This window comes from Octopus bimaculoides, chromosome 2, assembly GCF_001194135.2.
Source record: "Octopus bimaculoides isolate UCB-OBI-ISO-001 chromosome 2, ASM119413v2, whole genome shotgun sequence".
NCBI classification, from domain to species: Eukaryota; Metazoa; Mollusca; class Cephalopoda; order Octopoda; family Octopodidae; genus Octopus; species Octopus bimaculoides.
In genome coordinates this window covers 134822373-134832372 of record NC_068982.1, presented here as the reverse complement: position 1 = coordinate 134832372, position 10000 = coordinate 134822373, and the positions used below count along the sequence as shown (strand labels likewise).

At 36.3% G+C, this 10000-nt stretch overlaps 1 protein-coding gene and 1 long non-coding RNA gene across 12 annotated transcripts in view; one reads left to right on the top strand and one right to left on the bottom strand.

The window, feature by feature from the left end:
• Positions 1–10000, bottom strand: part of LOC106873483 (synaptotagmin-6) — a 286327-nt gene that overhangs the window by 230651 nt on the left and 45676 nt on the right. The window lies entirely within an intron of this gene.
• LOC106873484 (uncharacterized) overlaps positions 6962–10000 on the top strand; it is a 7364-nt gene continuing 4325 nt past the window's right edge. Inside the window, exons 1-3 of the long non-coding RNA XR_008263445.1 lie at positions 6962–7232; positions 7402–7480; positions 8272–8439. This is a non-coding gene — a long non-coding RNA (uncharacterized LOC106873484). The remainder of the gene's footprint in view (positions 7233–7401; positions 7481–8271; positions 8440–10000) is intronic.

The following is a 10000-nucleotide window of genomic DNA, read 5'->3' as shown; positions in this document are numbered from 1 at the left end:
ACTCAACTGCGATTCTGTTATTTTTACCTTATCGGAATATCCATGGCACCATAGATATCAGGATATCCATGGCACCATAGAAAACGGTATTTTACCTATCAGTTATCAGTTTGATTTCCACAAGACGGAAATCTCAGTTCTTCTTCCTCTTCATTATAATAAAGAGATGTTTCATTGTTGTTTTCAGAAGATTGTTCCTCCCTACCTATTTCAGTTGCGTTGTTTTTCTATTTACGTGAATATTTCTTCTCTTTTCCCTTATCTATTTCCCCCCAACACTTTACGTACTTCCCTCTGCAGTCATTATCTCTTTCTTGTCACAGGATGATGAAGTGAGGCAATTGGTTGCTACTGTTAGGGAATAAGAGAAAATTATATTTTTCCTGCTTTTGAAATGAAATAGTTTTCAAGTAACTTTTTGTGTGTGCATGTCTGTTCGTTAGCGTCCGACACATTTAAAAGTTCTAACTTCCTTGAGAGTAATAACAACCATAATTCTTTATAATTTTGGCACAAGGCCACCAATTTTATGGAAGAGTGGGTCGAAATAAGCATAAAAGGCAAAGTCGACCTCGGTGGAATTTGAACACAGAACGTATCGAGCCAAAAGTGCTTCTAAGCATTTCGCCCGACGTGCTAACGTTTCTGCCAGCTTACCACCGTAAGTAAAATCAATAAAAATAGTTTCAAATTTTGGCACAGGGCCAGCAGTGTTTTTGGTGGGGAAACAAGGAGTCGAGTATATCGACCCTTGTACTTAACTGGTATTTGTTTTATCGACCTCGAAAGGATAAAAGGCAAAGTCAACCTCGGTGGCAGAATTTGAGCTCAGAACACAAAGAGGGATGAAATACGGCTAAGCATTTTGTATGGTGTGCAAACAACGGTTCATCCAGCTGGACACCTTTGTAGTAGCGGCAGTAATGATTTCTAATTTAAATACATAATCACGACTTTTTATAGACAGCATATACTTCATTAATTCTACCCCATAATTGAACAAGTATTTATTTTATCAACGTATGAAGAATGATAGCGAAAACTAACAATGGCGAGGCTTGATCGCTGAGGTTAATAGACGTAACTCAGACCCACCGAATATTTTGTTCTATGATCTGTGGAAAAATTAACATGTCATCAATTATCCTTTCTAACACTGAGACACAGTCAAAAATTTCGCCTGAACACAAATAGCTGAATGACACTTAATACGTTGACCTTAATTATTGCCTGTGCAACATATCTTTCTGATGAACGACATGAGTTTATGACATAAATTCATTATGTTTTATGGATGCGGAAGTTCTAAATATATAAGCAATCAATTCTAATTTAAATATTGACAATTTACAAATATTTAGACTTTAGGACGTTATGACATACGAATCATATGTCAATAAATCATCGCATTATCTTTTATATATTTTTAATTAGGTTTAAACAAATTACTAAAATTTCAACGAATAATGCGCCTTTTCCATGACAGAAGTTATCGAAAAATATTACTAAAACAATATATACACTTATATATATATATATATACATACACACACACACACACACACACACACACACACACACACACACACACACATACAAGTGCGGCGAGCTGGCAGAAACGTTAGCACGCCGGGTGAAATGCTTAGCGGTATTTCGTCTGTTTTTACGTTCTGAGTTCAACTTCCAGAACCTCAGAAGTAGTAAAAATATACAAGCGAGGTGTATACCACAGGCTACTCTTCAGGTCAAGGATATCTTGATTAAATGAAAGTTTACATTGCCGCAAGGTGTTACATGTTAACGCATGGAATATTCAATCAGAATGTGAAGAGAGCACAGAAGGAGAGAAGAATATTAATGTAGAGATGAATAAGTATTAAAAGAAGGAAAAAAGAAGAAAATATAAAGTAGTGAAAAGAATGAAGAATTTAAGCACAGTCATTAGACCGGTGGTATTCAAAAGGCCTGTTTTGACCGAATTACAGAAATTAGCAAGGGGAGTGGTATTAGAAAAATAATATGGAGGGAAGATGGTGGAGAAATGTTTGAGGTCAAGGGGGAGAAAAAATATATATGCATGAAGGAAGCAAGAAAGAATGGGGAAGAATAGTGGCGGCTATTACTGGTTTTCAATTGTATATTGTGTGCAGCGAGTGTGTTTACAGTATGAAGTAGTAGAGGGGGTATGTTGGTGTATGCACTTATGAAGGGAGGGGGAGTCAGTTGAAATAAGAGAAAAAGAAAAAAAAATTTAAGGTAAAGAAAAATACAGAGAGATGTATGTAAATGGCAATAAGGAACTAAAGGAAGATATATTGTTGGTTAATATATAGTGGTAGTGAGAGTAGATAAGAGGGAAAGCTTATGAAGGTTGAGGGAAAAGCAGGGTAGAGTTGTTATTTGCATTTTGAGAAGAGATTTTGTGATCGATGTTTGCAGGTAAAAATTATACTGCTGCATTTATTAAGACAATCTGTGGATTGCAAAATAGCGATGACTTCGGCTATGCAGAGATCACACTTATTGTAACTGCTGTATGGCTTGGTGTAGGTGACTATGGACCACTTGAGATTGTAAGGAGTTGGATCAAACTTCAGTTCATTGATAAGCTGAGATAACGATGTACTATTCGATTTTGTTTGGGACTTGAAACTGGAGTAGTGGTTGCTCACTCTAGCTTTGAAGGTGGTGCTATATGAGCTGATATATATGTAGTTACAGTTGGCAATTGATACTGTGCACTTATAAACGATGCATTTTGTGACACAGCGATCATCTAAAGGACATGAGGTTGAGCGTCTGCCGCTGCATAGGTTTGTAGGGAGTGTTTCAGCTGAACTTGTGAGGGGATTGCTATCTAGTGAGGAATCAGTATTAGGTTCATCATTATCGCTGGCGTTAAGATTAATATTTGTTAAGGAGTTGAGGGTGGTGTTCTGGGGTTTTATAATATGATAACTATAGTACCCGATGTTAACTTCTGTGTCATTCTCTATTTTTACAAGAGGTATAGTTGGGCGCTGTGGTAAATTTAAGGGTTGGGTGTTAGTAGTGGAATAATAGTTGGAGTTATGAGAGTTAGTGTTGTTAAGGGAGTTAATTGGTGTTCTGGGCTTGTATGTATGGAGCTGACGGTTACGTTCAGTTAATATAGGGTGCAGGTTGTTAGCTGGCTGTGGATTTCTGAGTTTCTTATTATTAAGATGTCGGATAACTCTGGCAATGTTGGTGGTGGGGGAGTAGGACAATTTTATAGATTGGGGTTAAATGTTTTTCTAAAGGACTAGATTGAGGGAAATGTTTTACGAGTAGGGCGAAGAAGAGTTTGAGTACTGAGTCTGAACATTAAGGGCGAAGTAGGGATGAAACCAGATACGTCCCGGGTTCTAGTTCATCTAATCCGATTAGTGGGGTGAACTGGGTGGAGATAGGGTTTTGGAAGTGTACGCTGTTGTCTGTTTCGGTGAGTTGTGATGTATATAGGATTTGGGGTCATCTGGTAGAAGGGTTGTTTGCTAGGTCGTCTGTTACTCTGAAATTTGGACGGGTATTGGAGGGGTGGGATAGGGGAATTTTACGTTTACTGTATGGGGGTGCAGAACTATTCTCAGTTCCGGGTTTACTGGAGAAAGGAATAACCCACATGGTGATGTATTCGATTGAGATTTTATATCCGGCACGTTGTAGGGCATAATTGTAATATTCAGCATATTAATAGAATAAATCCTTATTAGCAGATAGTGAGGAAATCCGATAGGAAACGCTTTCCACAATAAAGGGGTTGGAGGAGAAGTTCACGTAGAGGAAGTTTTCCCCAGGTTTGTGGTATGGGTAGAAGGTTTGGTTTTGCAAGTCCAGCGTTACGTCTAAGAAATTAGCAGTTTTAACGTTGTTACAGAAGATGCTAAGGCCAACGTTTTAAAAATATCTTCTTAATCTTTTTTTAATCTGATTTTCCGGTTGCTAGAATTTTGGATTGCAAACAGAGCGTCGTGCCTGTATAGACCACCGGAGACAGTAGAGAATTGTTCATGAAGACCGTTAAGTAGGTAAAGCCCTAGAAGGTCCGTCACTTGGGTGGAATCACTGGCCCCCATGGGGATGTCGAAAACGTTAGGGGTATCCTTGCGGGCCCAGGATTTCCCATTGAAAAATATGATAGTTCGGTGGACTTCTAATATTATATCAATACAGTCGCGAGGTAGGTTGGAATGTCTTTTGGCGAAAATTAGGGTCTTATTTAGAAGGATAGGAGATATGCTGGAGTAGTATTGATTAATGTCGACTTGTATGAATTTAAAGGTGTGCTTGGGGGATAGAGAATTGAACCACTGGATAGTTTCAGTGATTTTGGTCCAGAGTTTTAATGTAGATGTGGTGGGAAGTTGGGATGTTATTCGATCGAGTATAATTTTGCTGATCTTACCTATATCGGAGCGCGGTATACACCTCGCTTGGATATTTACCACCTCTGAGGTTCCGTTCGCTATGAAACATATGTAGCCAGGATCTTATCTACTCCATTCCGTAACTCTTGTAATTTATATATACATTATATATATATGTATACATATTCGTTTTTGAAATCCCTTTATATGTACTAAGAGAATCAATTCCAAAAAAAGAATTATTCCATGTTCTCACACACATATATATACACACACATACATGCATACAACTCTCTCTCTCTCTCTCTCTCTCTCTCTCTCTCTCTCTCTCTCTCTCTCTCTCTCTCTCTCTCTCTCTCTCTCTCTCTCTCTCTCCCTCTCTCTCTCTCTATCTCTGGTTTGAACATAAATATCCGCTTTCAATGTCGTACCAAGTCAAACTTGATCTTCTACCATTCTATACGTCTACTAATTTTCCGGCATTGAATGGATGGATGAAATCCAAGCTGGTTTTCAATCAGAAATTTAAACAAATAAGAGTGGATAGACACTATTTTAAACTTCCATGAAAATTTTCAAAACCTATCAGCATTGTAATGGTTAATCCTTATTCATTGCTTAATTAAAACGCGTCTTCTGTTATTTCTTGCTGTGACAGAGAATATTCTGTGATTTTATTTTCTGATGAGCTACACAGGGGGGATCGAAAAAAAAACGACTAATTATTATTCACGAGAACAAAATACGCACTAAACTGTCTAGTTTTTAGTCACTGATGGAAAAATAAAACTTAAGGCGTATGTGCACTGCCTGCGATCCACGGCAGCTGTAAATTGTCTGAACTGAAATTTCTCGTCTGTAGTGATTAACACAATCTATACCAGAAAGATTTATTTAAAGTTTTAAGTGCTTTAAATATTTAGCATATTAATGTAATGAGTTTTGTCTTCGTTTCGGCAGCGATAAGAATTCTACCGAACGCATGGAAGTTGCTTCTCTTGAGTTCAATTTTTTTTCATTATCAACAATATATCAAATAAATTTGATGAAAGATAGCTACAGCCTCATTATTTTACTATCAGGTGGGATGAATTAATGTAACATTAAGTAGAATTTACTACTTAATAGAGTGACGAATTTCTTTTGTCTATCCAAGCAAGCAGGAAGATACTTGAGAAAGGAGCTTTATATTTGAGCAAACCAACGATAGCCAATATTGTCAATGCTTTTGTTTGGGTAAACATACTTCGGTTGACGATATATGTGACGATTTTTTTCTATATAACTTCTACACTGAAAAATATTTCACAAGCACCAAACAGAAATACAATCTTTCTTGGCAACCGAATGTTATGCCAAAACGTATAAGAAATTTTGTATACACATAAGAAAATTATTTAGAAGAAAAGTGTTCTGGTTTCTTCTCATGTCTGTATTTGTTCTTTTTTTTATTGTATTACTTTCCTTTTATCTGGTCAATAAAATTTGGTCAATCAATATCCGGACCCCGATTTAAACAACATTTAGTCAACTTGTTTACTAATACTGACATTATGACTGACCGTTTGGAAAATATCTATATTTCAGTTATTTGCATTTTCTGTTGTTTGTCTGTACCTTCTGTGACACAAAATGATTTCACTAAATTGTAAAGCATGTAGAAACTTAAGCCAATGGGGGCGCTCCTCAGTCACCTCAGCCTAATGGTTCTCAAATCATAACTTCCCACACACAGCGTCTTAAAAGACAAACTGAATGTAGTCTTAGATGTATTATATCAGAATGCTGACAAGGTGATTACGGCTGGAATATCTTTGAGCATATTTGGTCAAGACTGACCTGGAACTAAAAGCATTTATACAACTGTATAAAACAATAAATTATTAATAAAATTAGACAAAGCGGTCATAGCTGGAATGCTTTTTACCATGCTCAGTCAAGACTAGTCTGTTAACTATTTGTGAATTACAACGCTCTACTTTCCACCACGTTTGTATTCATAGTTTCATGTTTGATACCTGTCGCTTTACTGGCAATAAGATGGTAAAATTCGAAATGTAAATTGGTTGTCAATTTAAAATTCTATCTTAATATATAATATATTCAGTCTAAAGAGATTTTGAGAGATTTGGAAACTTAACTTTAGCATTATTGTCATTTTCAGAAAAACTGATGTTATATTAGGTACTCTTTGGTTAGGAAACTTATTATCCTAAAGCTTAAAATTTTTTTAATACTGTTTAACTAAAGTCGTTTACTTTTAATATATTTTATTTCATATTTTTTTAACTCATTGTAAAATACATCGTACTATAGTTACGTAACGTGCAGCCATTCATGTAGCGTGGCGCCAGTTCATAACAGCCGGCAATATGACGTAATGTCGTATTGCCGAGGAAATATGATTGTCGTTTTCCAATTGGTTGAAATAACTGCTCATATTTGAATTCGGAAAATTAGTAAAAGAATATTTTTATGCAATTTCAATTCTTAAAAGTCAAGTTGAGTAGTTATAAAAACCCTGGAATTGGGGGTAAACTTTAGTGTCTGTGGTTGTCTAAATGAATCCACGTCACTAAAGTTTTCCCCCAAATCCAGGGTTTTTATAACTGCTCAACTTGACTTTTAAGAACTGAAATTGCATAAAAATATTCTTTTACTAATTTTCAGAATTCAAACATAAGCAGTTATTTCAACCAATGGGAAAACGACCTGTCTTCATCACTGTGCCTTTCGGGTTGATTCGAAGGAGACTTGACTGATATTCCTCGCAGATCGAGAAACCACATCAAAGTTTTATGACTTTGACTAGAAATATGACGTCATTTCAATCATAATTTTTCTGTTAGTTATACGACGCCATTTTAATCCTAATTTTTCAACACAAAAAATTAAAGGGAGATAATGAATTTGAGGGTCTTTTGCGCTATATTTCGTTTGAGAATTTTAAATGTTCATTATGATGTCAGAATTTGACGATTTCGCTTACGTCTTCATATCTTCAATGTTTCAGCAAGCACCGACATTGGATCCATAGAGAGCCTTGTCTATAATCAGTATGACATTGAGATATTTCTCCGACTTAGTGATAGGTAAGTATCTGATTGCACACACACACACACACACACACACACAGTGACGTGCATCTTGATAACTAACGGCACTCATGTGGTTAGCCTTTATGTAAATTACAGTTGGGAAACGAAGTTGGACAGGACTGAGTGAGCTAAATCCATTTTCTCTTTCGTTTTGCCTTTCTCATATTGACATCCTTAGGCGAAATATAAATCACCTAATGTTGAAAAACTGATCTTCATATTCTTGTGTGATATCCAATTGAGTCGTAATGCTGCTAACACAAACCTTATTTCCCATACATTGCATATGTGAATTCAATTAATAAATTGCATAAATCCACTGTATTTTATTCCGAATCTCGAAATAAAATCCCTGAAAAATCACCTTGATGTGAAGACAGTATGCGACAGACGAACAGACGAACGGACAGACGAACGGACAGTGGGATGCACAGAAAAACATGGCTCCTATTGTAATATACATTGTAATTATTATAAGCTGTTGAAGATAATATTTGGTATTAATGAGAAAAGAAACACAAAGAGAGAAAAGAAACACAAATTAATATTTGTTTTTAAATGGTATATCTGCGTGTTTATGAATTATTGGAACACGAAACACTTCAACATCCTGTGTTTATTCATTTCAACCAATATAGGTTTTAATCATCAATACTTCGGATGTTTAGATTCGATATAAAAATAGACACCATCGTCGAAATTATAACAATTGTAATTATTGGAGGAATAGATTCATATGATTTCTGAAGTATTTATATTTCTATTATTATTATTTTTAACTCTAGGCCTCATGAAGCTGGTTACCCGGTGTCCACGTAAACAAGATCATAATATTCATTCTGTACGGGACAACGATCCATTGCAGGAATCAAGATAAGCAATTTTTGTGAGAGGAGTGGCCGGTTACATCGACCACAATAGTTGGCTGACATATTATTTTATAAACTACGGAGGTATGAAAAGTGACGTTGTTCTCGGTGGAATTTGAACTCAGACTGTACAGATCTGAAAGAAATTCCGCTAAGCATTTTTTCAGACGTACTAACGATTCTGCTAGATGGCGCCGCCGTTGTGAAGTATTTCCTTAAACATTTTGGATAAAAATGTGTGGTTAAGAAACTCGCTTTACATTGCCATCATTTCGAGGTTCAATCTTATTACCTGGCACCTCGGATGTCTTCTACAACCCTGGGCCAACCAATGCCTTGAGAGAGAATTTGGAAGACAAGAAGTGTGTGGAAACCCGTCGTGTGTGCTCTCACGCGTGTATGGGTGTGTATGTGCACGCGTGTGTGTGATTATCTTTATGTCCCCATCACCGTTTCACAACCAGTTTTAGTTTGTTTATGTCACTGTGCTTTCGCGATTTCGGATAAGAGACTGACAATACGTATCAGAGTTTAAAAGATAAGTACTGGGGGAGATTTGTTCGACTAAACCCTTCAAGGAGCTGCCCAGCGTGGCTGCAGTCCAATGACTGGCACAAATAAAAAACAAAAGATAAACTATTTCAAAATGGCGGAATTACTATATTTTGTTTCACGTTTTCGGTTAGCGGGGGTGGGGGATGTCTGCAGTTTCCAACTATAAATACATCTTTATAATCAATCGTTAGTTTACTCATTGAAGAGTTACCTAAGTGAAATATAAGATATAAATTAGAAAATATATATATCAGAGGTAGATAATCGATAGAATTTATAGGGGAGCAACTATAAAATATATCAGAAACATAAAGAAAGAATATAACAAACACGGAATAGCCCTATTTGTTTGACTAAGGACTTTTTATATTCACTGCTTGAATTCTGTTATCACTAACTTGATTATAGTTTTCATGCAAATGTCATTGTTAGGTTATTCTCGAAACAATTCTAGCATTTTTTACGCCAACCAGTACACATTTTTGTGCATTCACTTCGAAACTTTCCGAATGTACCTTTTGTACTTGCGACACTCAACCCAAATCGAAGAAAGGGCTTGGATATAAATATGCACATAGAAAAAACCGATTTCTTGGCATGAATATTAACACTAATAGTCGATTTTTCTCAACAACAAGGTGCAACAAAAACACTTCAAAGAGACGAAGGTAAATGTTATTGAAATAATATTATAATAAAGTTAACGTGAAGGGATATAATTTATTTCATTTGGATCGGAAAATGATTTCCTCCAAAAGGCAGCCTTTAATGGTGATACCCTGTTGCACTCAATTTCTGAAGTTTTCCATCTCACGACGAATAGGAGGTTTTTCTGCGACATCCTGAAAATTTTAGACATTCTAGATTATGCTGTGGAGGCGGGTGGTCTACAGCTTAGGATGTTGCACCCAAGCGCGCAAGATCGTGGTTTCGATTCCAGGACTGGGCAGGGCATTGTGTATTTGAGCAAAACACTTGATTTCAAGTCGCGTTGCAATTATTTTGACAACTAATATGTGGCATACTGTGCATCTGAGCAGACAGTCTCCATTTGATGGAGAGAGTGCACTAATGTACAGTACAAATATTT